The sequence below is a fragment of the Pseudophryne corroboree genome, chromosome 4 (assembly GCF_028390025.1).
Source record: "Pseudophryne corroboree isolate aPseCor3 chromosome 4, aPseCor3.hap2, whole genome shotgun sequence".
NCBI classification, from domain to species: Eukaryota; Metazoa; Chordata; class Amphibia; order Anura; family Myobatrachidae; genus Pseudophryne; species Pseudophryne corroboree.
Window position 1 is genome coordinate 87344778 of NC_086447.1, and position 8183 is coordinate 87352960.

The following is an 8183-nucleotide window of genomic DNA, read 5'->3' on the forward strand; positions in this document are numbered from 1 at the left end:
TTCTCTTGTGTTATTGTATTTCTGTTGTACCGCCTTTTAAGTAAATATTTGTTGCTGCGTTGGACCACAACATAACATATACAATTGGTGTCGCAGTCCATTTCCTGTTAGGGGTTTAAAGTGTATTCAGCCGCACATGTAGCTACACTGTGCTCACAGCGTGTTGACGTGCTTACGCAACGTGTACGCATTTATAGAGGTTTATCGCACACACTTAGCAGTCTCAGCGGCCCGAACACTTGTGTATTAAGGTATTGCTTTTTCCTGTAAGTTAATCGAACTTAACACTCGTGTTTTGGATCTGGATTGGTTTTGCCAAAACCACCCTTTCGTGTTTTGGTTTTGGATGTAAATGATTTTTGAAGAAAACCCCCCCCATAATAACAGCTAAAATCACAGAATGTGGGGGTAATTTTGATCCTATGGTATTATTAACCTCAATAACATTCATTTCCACTCATTTCTAGTCTATTTTGAACACCTCACACCTCACAATATTGTTTTTAGGCCAAAAGGTTGCACCGAGGTGGATGTATGACTAAGCTAAGCGAAACACGTGTGCGGCACAAACACCTGGCCCATCTAGGAGTGGCACTGCAGAGTCAGAAAGGATGGCAGATTAAAAAAATAGTCCCCAAACAGCACATCATGCAAAGAAGTAAAAGAGGTGCAATGAGGTAGCTATATTATTATTATTATTATTATTATTATCCTTTATTTATATGGCGCCACAAGGGTTCTGCAGCGCCCAATTACAGAGTACATAAATAAATAATCAAGCAGGAAAACAGCAACTTACAGTTGATGACAATATAGGACAAGTACAGGGTAAATAAACATAGCTACATCAGCAGATGACACTGGAATAAGTATCAGGTGGCAGAAGACTGCTGGATTTGGTGCAGTTGAATATTATTAAAGTAAGAAAAGGATAAGCACATGAGGGAGCCCTGCTCGTGAGAGCTTACATTCTAATGTGGAGGGGTAGACAGACAGGGGTGAGACAGATGGGGTACATAGAGAGCGTGGAACAGAGGTTTAGGATGAGATTTGGCTGGGTTTGGTGAAGAAGTGGGTCTTGAGAGCGCGTTTGAAGTTTTGTAGAGAGGTGGAGAGTCTGAGGTGGAGAGGTAGGGAATTCCAGAGAAGTGGTGCAGCACGTGAAAAATCTTGGAGGTAGGAGTGGGAGGAAGTAATCCGTTGGCAGGAGAGTCGGCGTGCATTAACAGAGCGAAAAGGACGGGTGGGAGTGTAAAGGGAGATAAGGTCAGAGATGTAGATGGGAGAAGAGTGGGTGAGGATTTTGTAAGCAAGTGTGAGAAGCTTGAAATGGATTCTGAAAGGGAAGGGGAGCCAGTGAAGGTCTAGTAAGAGAGGAGAGGTGGAGGTAGTGCGTTTGGTGAGGAAGAAGCAGCATTGAGGATAGATTGGAGTGGAGAGAGGTATTTGTCAGGAATGCCAGTCAGGAGGAGATTGCAGTAGTCCAGTCTGGAGATGACCAGTGAGTGGATAAGAGTCTTAGTAGTACCCTGGGTCAGAAAGGGTCTGATCCTGGAAATATTTTTTAGATGAAAATGGCAGGTTTGTGAGAGGTGCTGAATGTGTGGTTTGAAGGAGAGGGAGGAGTCAAGGATTACTCCAAGACAGCACACTTGGGGTCTAGAGGAGATAATAGTGCCATCAATAGATAATGAGATTGTAGGAGGTGAGGTTATGCGGGAGGGAGGGAAGATGATCAGCTCGGTGTTAGCCATGTTAAGTTTAAGAAAGCGCTGGGACATCCACGAAGAGGTAGCAGAGAGACAGTTGGAGATACGAGTGAGGAGAGCAGGGGAGAGGTCTGGAGAGGAAAGATAGATTTGAGTGTCATCAGCATAGAGATGATATTGGAAACCAAAAGAACTAATGAGCTTACCTAGTGAGAACGTATAGAGAGAGAAGAGAGGAGGACGAAGGACAGAATCTTGGGGTACCCCTACAGTTAGTGGAAGTGAGGGGGCGGTGGAGTCATTAGAGGAGACAGAGAATGAACGGTCAGAAAGGTAGGAGGACAGCCAAGAAAGGGCAGTGTCACGCAGACCAATGGAGTGAAGGATTTGCAGTAGGAGAGGATGGTCCACAGTGTCAAAAGCAGTAAAGAGATCCAGTAGAATAAGTAGAGAGTACTGTCCCTTAGATTTAGCAGCATGGAGGTCATTGCATACTTTTGTAATGGCAGTTTCAGTGGAGTGGAAAGGACGGAAGCCAGACTGGAATGTGTCAAGCAGTGAGTGTGAGGAAAGAAAGGAAGTAAGGCGGTTGTAGACAATATGCGCAAGGAGTTTGGAGGCAAAAGGGAGGAGAGAGATGGGTCGGTAGTTGGAGAGAATGTTTGGATAGGGTCAAGTGGGGAGGTGGTGAGTCGACAGTAACGAATGAGGGCCATGACTTCCTCTCCAGATGTCAGAGTTGGTGCGAGGGATGGGGAGGGTTGGTAAGGGATAAGAGAAGGCTGGTTACTGATGGTCTGGTGTGATGTGATGTCCTGAGGTATGGAGTCAATTTTGGATGTGAAGTAAGTGGCAAAGTCAAGAGCAGAGAGTGAGGAAGGGAGACGAAGTGGAGGTGGGCAGAGGAGTGAGTTGAGAGTGGTAAAGAGGCGACGGGGCTTGGAAGACTGGGAGGAGATGAGGTTCTTGAAGTATGACTGTTTAGCAAGAGAAAGGGGAGCACTGAAGGACGAGAGCATAAGTTTGAAATGGAGGAAGTCTGCCTTAGAGCGTGATTTTCTCCAGTGTCGCTCAGCAGTACGTGAGCATTTTTGCAGATATCTGGTGCATTTGGTGTGCCAGGGTTGAGGTGTTAATTTGCGAGGGTGAATAGTGGTTGGTGGAGCAACAGAGTCAAGAGCAGAAGTAAGGGATGCATTGTATGTGGAAGTGGCTTGTTCAGGGCATGAGAGAGAGAGAATTGGAGAGAGAAGTGAGTCAAACAAGGAGGATAGAAATGTGGTGTCAATAGCTTCAATGTTACGCTTAGTGATGGTAGCCTTAGGAGGTAGAGATGGGGAAGTCGAGAGAGATAGGTTAAAGGAGAGCAGGTGGTGGTCAGGGAGGGGAAATGGGGAGTTGGAAAAATCAGAAATATCACAGCGGTGAGTGAAGACCAGATCCAGTGAGCTCCCATTCACATGGGAGGGTGAGAAGATCCACTGGGAGAGACCAAGTGAAGAGGTGAGGCTAAGGAGTTTAGAGGCAGGGGATTGTGTGGGGATGTCAATAGGGATGTTGAAATCGCCTAGGATAATGGAGGGAAAGTCAGAAGAGAGGAAGCGAGGAAGCCAGGAAGCAAAGTTGTCGATGAATTTGGAAGCAGTGCCAGGGGGGCGGTAAATGACAGCTACTCTTAGATGTACTGGTTGGAAGAGGCGTATAGTATGGACCTCAAATGTAAAGAATGTAAGGGATGGTTCTGGTGGTATATGACTAAGCTAAGCGACACAAGTGTGCGGCACAAGCACCTGGCCCATCTAGGAGTGGCACTGCAGTTGCAGACAGGATGGCACTTAAAAAAACTATTCCCCAAACAGCACATGATGCAAAGAAGAAAAAGAGGTGCAATGAGGTAGCTGTATGACTAAGCTAAGCGACACAAGTGTGCGGCACAAAAAACATGGGACGTGCAGGAATTTGCCCAGAGGTAATACACGCACAATATTGGTGGCACAGGAGAGCGTACACCTAAACCACATACACATACACACACACACACACACACACACACACACACACACACACACACACACACACACACACACACACACACAGCAAAGCCTGTAAAATTAATTTGTATAATAATAACCCTTTTATTTGGAGCTATTATAATAATATGCAGCACAGGCGAACATACCCCTACATCACACGGGGCAAACCCTGTAAATATTATTTGGATATTAATATAAGTAATGTATATAACACTTTTATTTGGAGTAAATAATATACAGCACAGGACACCACCACTGGACTTAAACGGCAGTACCCCTGCAGTTGTACGGCAGTGTCAGGCAGGATGGCACTTTAAAAAACTAGACCCCAAACAGCACATGATGCAAAGAAGAAAAAGAGGTGCAAGATGGAATTGTCCTTGGGCCCTCCCACCCATCCTTATGTTGTATAAACAGGACATGCACACTTTAACAAACCCATAATTTCAGCGACAGGGTCTGCCACACGACTGTGGATGAAATGACTGGTTTGCTTCGGCCCCCACCAAAAAAGAAGCAATCAATCTCTCCTTGCACAAACTGGCTCTACAGAGGCAAGATGTCCACCTCATCCTCAGATTCCTCATCCCTTTCAGTGTGTACATGCTCCTCCTCACAGATTATTAATTCGTCCCCACTGGAATCCACCATCTCAGGTCCCTGGGCACTTTCAGGAGGCAATTGCTGGTGAATGTCTCCATGTAGGAATTGATTATAATTAATTTTGATGAACATCATCTTCTCCACATTTTGTGCAAGTAACCTCCTACGCCGATTGCTGACAAGGTGAGCGGCTGCACTAAACACTCTTTCGGAGTACACACTGGAGGGGGGGGGGGGGGGGGGGGGGGGGCAACTTAGGTAAAATAAAGCCAGTTTGTGCAAGGGCATCCATTCCAAATTGCCTATTTTTCCTGCCAGTATACGTACGGACTGTCTGACATGCCTACTTGGATGCTGTCACTCATATAATCCTCCACCATTCTTTCAATGGTGACAGAATCATATGCAGTGACAGTAGACATGTCAGTAATCGTTGGCAGGCCCTTCAGTCCAGACCAGGGGGTATATTTACTAAGATTCGTATTTTTCTAAATTTGTTTGAAGATTAAACACGAATGACATCGGGAGTGATAATTTGCAACTTTTTTTTTTTTTTTACGTCTCATTTACTATGCTGTCATATTTTTGTTATTCGTATTTTCCTATGTCGAAGTTATTCGTATTTGTTAAGTTCCTAATACGGCCGAATTCTGTTTTGCGGCCGTATTATTTGAATTTTTTTACGGTTTCATATTTTTTTTCACGGCCGAGATTTCACTCCCTTCCCGGACGCGTTTTTTTCTGACTTTCGTTTTTGTCACTCGTCCGTGATTGGTTGGGTTTGTGATGGAGGAGTGTCTGTGCAGCATAGTATAAATACGCCCCAAACCGGACGGACCTCGTGGGTTTAGCTAGTGGAGAGGAGAGAGGTAGTGTGTTTGTGGTAGGAGTTGTGGAAAGTTGGTTAGGTGAGTTTAAGTGATTGCTGATTGGTGTATTTGGTTTGTAAGTTGTCTTGTGATTATTGTTGTGGTGTTGTTTTGAAGTGTGTCATATTTTTAGTGGTTGTTTTTTTATTTCAGTCTATTGTACGCCAGTACCGCTGGAATTATACGCCAGTACCACTGGAATTATACGGCAGTATCACTGGATTTATACGGCAGTACCACTGGAACAGTGTCGGACTGGGGCATGAAGGGCCCACCGGGGAATGCAGTGGGAGGGGCCTATGTTTAGGGTCGTGGCAGGTCTCCAGAGGGGGTGCGGCCAGCCGCTATATTGGATTGCCTAACCATTAGTGAGTGCATGGGCTGGGCCCCTTGACAAATCTATAAATACTGCTAGGGATCTGGTGCTGTCAAAGGGAGTATGGAGTAGAAGATGGTTTAAGTAAAAATGGGAAAAGCACATGATGGAGGAGGGCACTGCTCATGAGAGCTTACTAACTAAAGGGGAGGGGCACACAGACAGGGGTGACACTGATGGAAAGTTGGCTGGGATTGGTGAAGAAGTGGATCTTGAGAGTCCTTCTAAGAGAGTATGTACAGTATCACTCCGCCTCTCTTCACCTGACAGGACAAATCACACAGAGATGTATCACTCCGCCTCTTTTCTCCTAACAGGACAAATCACACAGAACTGTATCACTCTGCCCTTCTACCTCTGTTAGGAAAAATCACACAGAGCTGTGGTCCCTGATGCACACAGGCCTGAGAGCAAGTCAACATCACACATAACGTGAAAGATCTAGGCAGTAACAACTTTCAAACGCACATCGATAAATGACATTATCCAGTAACAGTACATTATTACACTGTGACGAATATAACTCAACGTGAGATGCCGCAGCACAAATATCAGCCTTATATGTTGCGCCCGACATCACAAGTTTTGGAAAATTTACAATGTTGGAGGGTGCAGTGTTCCTGAATGGAACATTGTGCCCATTGCGTTGAATTAAGATCCCCTCATTATGGCAGTAAAACCATAAAAAAGTAACATATAATCCCATCCCCCCCCCCCCCCCTTCCCCTTCATAACACTAAATCCATTAGTTTTAGGTGTCCTCAAGCATCTCACTTGTAAAACACACATATTTGTCAGTCCTGCCAATCAACATGGCACCAGTCCCCGCCTACACTTGTCACCGCCTCCAGGGTCAAAAGAGACAGGTGGTTCTCGTGGGCCCCTCACAATCGGGTTCCGGTCAGGATCTCGTTGGTTGGGATCCCGGCAGTCGAAAATACCAACGCCGGAATCCCGATATTGCTTGGAATGCCGGTGAATCTCGACAAGGGACACAATACCGGCACCTTAATCCAGACTGCTGGGATCCCGCTCGAGTGTTTGCCTTGTGCAGTCTGGAAGCACTCTGGTGCTTTCACTGTTTTGTACGCAGCAAATCTAGATGACTGATAGTCCCTAAATGGCACTCTTGCCTGAAGGACTATTTTTCAAAAACATTGGGGTCTAACTTACCCTTGTAGGCCCATAGTTACTTCTGGGCATTTGGTATTAAAAAATGAACTAACTTGACAAGACGTTCTTTGTGCAAATTATCACTAATGTCATGGGTGTCAGAGCGGTGGTGGTGGCGGTTGGTGGTGCCAGTTGTGTGTATGTTAAACATTGGCTACCGATAAATCAGAGAACCATCGCATGCTGTGTGGTCAGAACATATATAGGGTAGTCTATGATGTCACGTGGGGTTGCATTCCAGACTCAGAAGGGAGCACTCCTGCCATTTCGATTTTGAACCTTGGGCTTTAAGAAGAATCACGCCTACTTCTTCTAACGTGATATATTTTGAGACTGTAATACACTATTGTGTTTTGAATTTTTTTGTTTCATATGTGGATCGAGGTGGATATATCAGAACTGAATCTTTGACAACATAATCTGACGGGTTTTGTTTTGTGGATGGTATACCCATGTGTTGAGAACATTGATGCTAGCGTGTGTCATTGTCTACACCAGGAATGTCAAACTCAAAATCACAACTGGGCCGAACCATCAAAGTCCAAGTCTTGTGTGGGCCGCAATAAAGAGATAAGAGTTATTTATTTATTTATTTAGGTCGAGTATCCCTTATCCAAAATGCTTGGGACCAGAAGCATTTTAGATAACGGACTATTCTGTATTTTTGGATATTTTTCCCCCCCCATACTATAATGCCAGATAAAAGTAATGCCCCCTGTATAGTGCCCCTGCCATCCTCACCCAATCATCTACCCCCTGCCACCCTCCCCCATTCACCTACCCCCTGCTATCAGCAATCAGGGTCACGTACTGCCTCTGAAGTTGCCAGGGACAACGGTGGGTGCCAGGAGCGGGGTCGGATGGTACAAGAGGCCGAGCCGCACCCAGCTGCAAGTGAGAAGCCGGGTAGGGAAGTTATGGAATAGCTCCCCCGCTCTCTGCTCTTGCTATCCGTGCTATGTGTGCTGCTGGCCAGTGCTGAAAGCTTCCTAGCGAGCCCGTTCTTGCATGTGGTGCTGCTGCCGCCGCTGGGGCTGTTGGGGTGGTGGCTAACCTGGTCAGCATTCTGGCCCAATTCCCTGCCATCAGGCTGCATAAGGACCTCTGGGCAAGGGCCGCAAAAGGAAGCGGTAGAAGCCGCATACGGCCCACGGGCCATGAGTTTGACAACCCTGGTCTACACTATTCCCATTGTATGATCAACAGTATAGTCCAACAGCTTATTTTTAAATCTCAGCACTGTTATCACGCGCCCAGGCTTGAAGTATAGTCACTTTCAGTTTCCCCTGAATTCCACACTGGAACACAAAATCTTCTAGGTGTCCTCAGCATCTGGAATCGAAGTTTCATGAGTTTCAGTTCTGCCTGCATTCCACTCTCATATTTCCTATCAAAATAATAGAGATAGGACAGCAAAGTT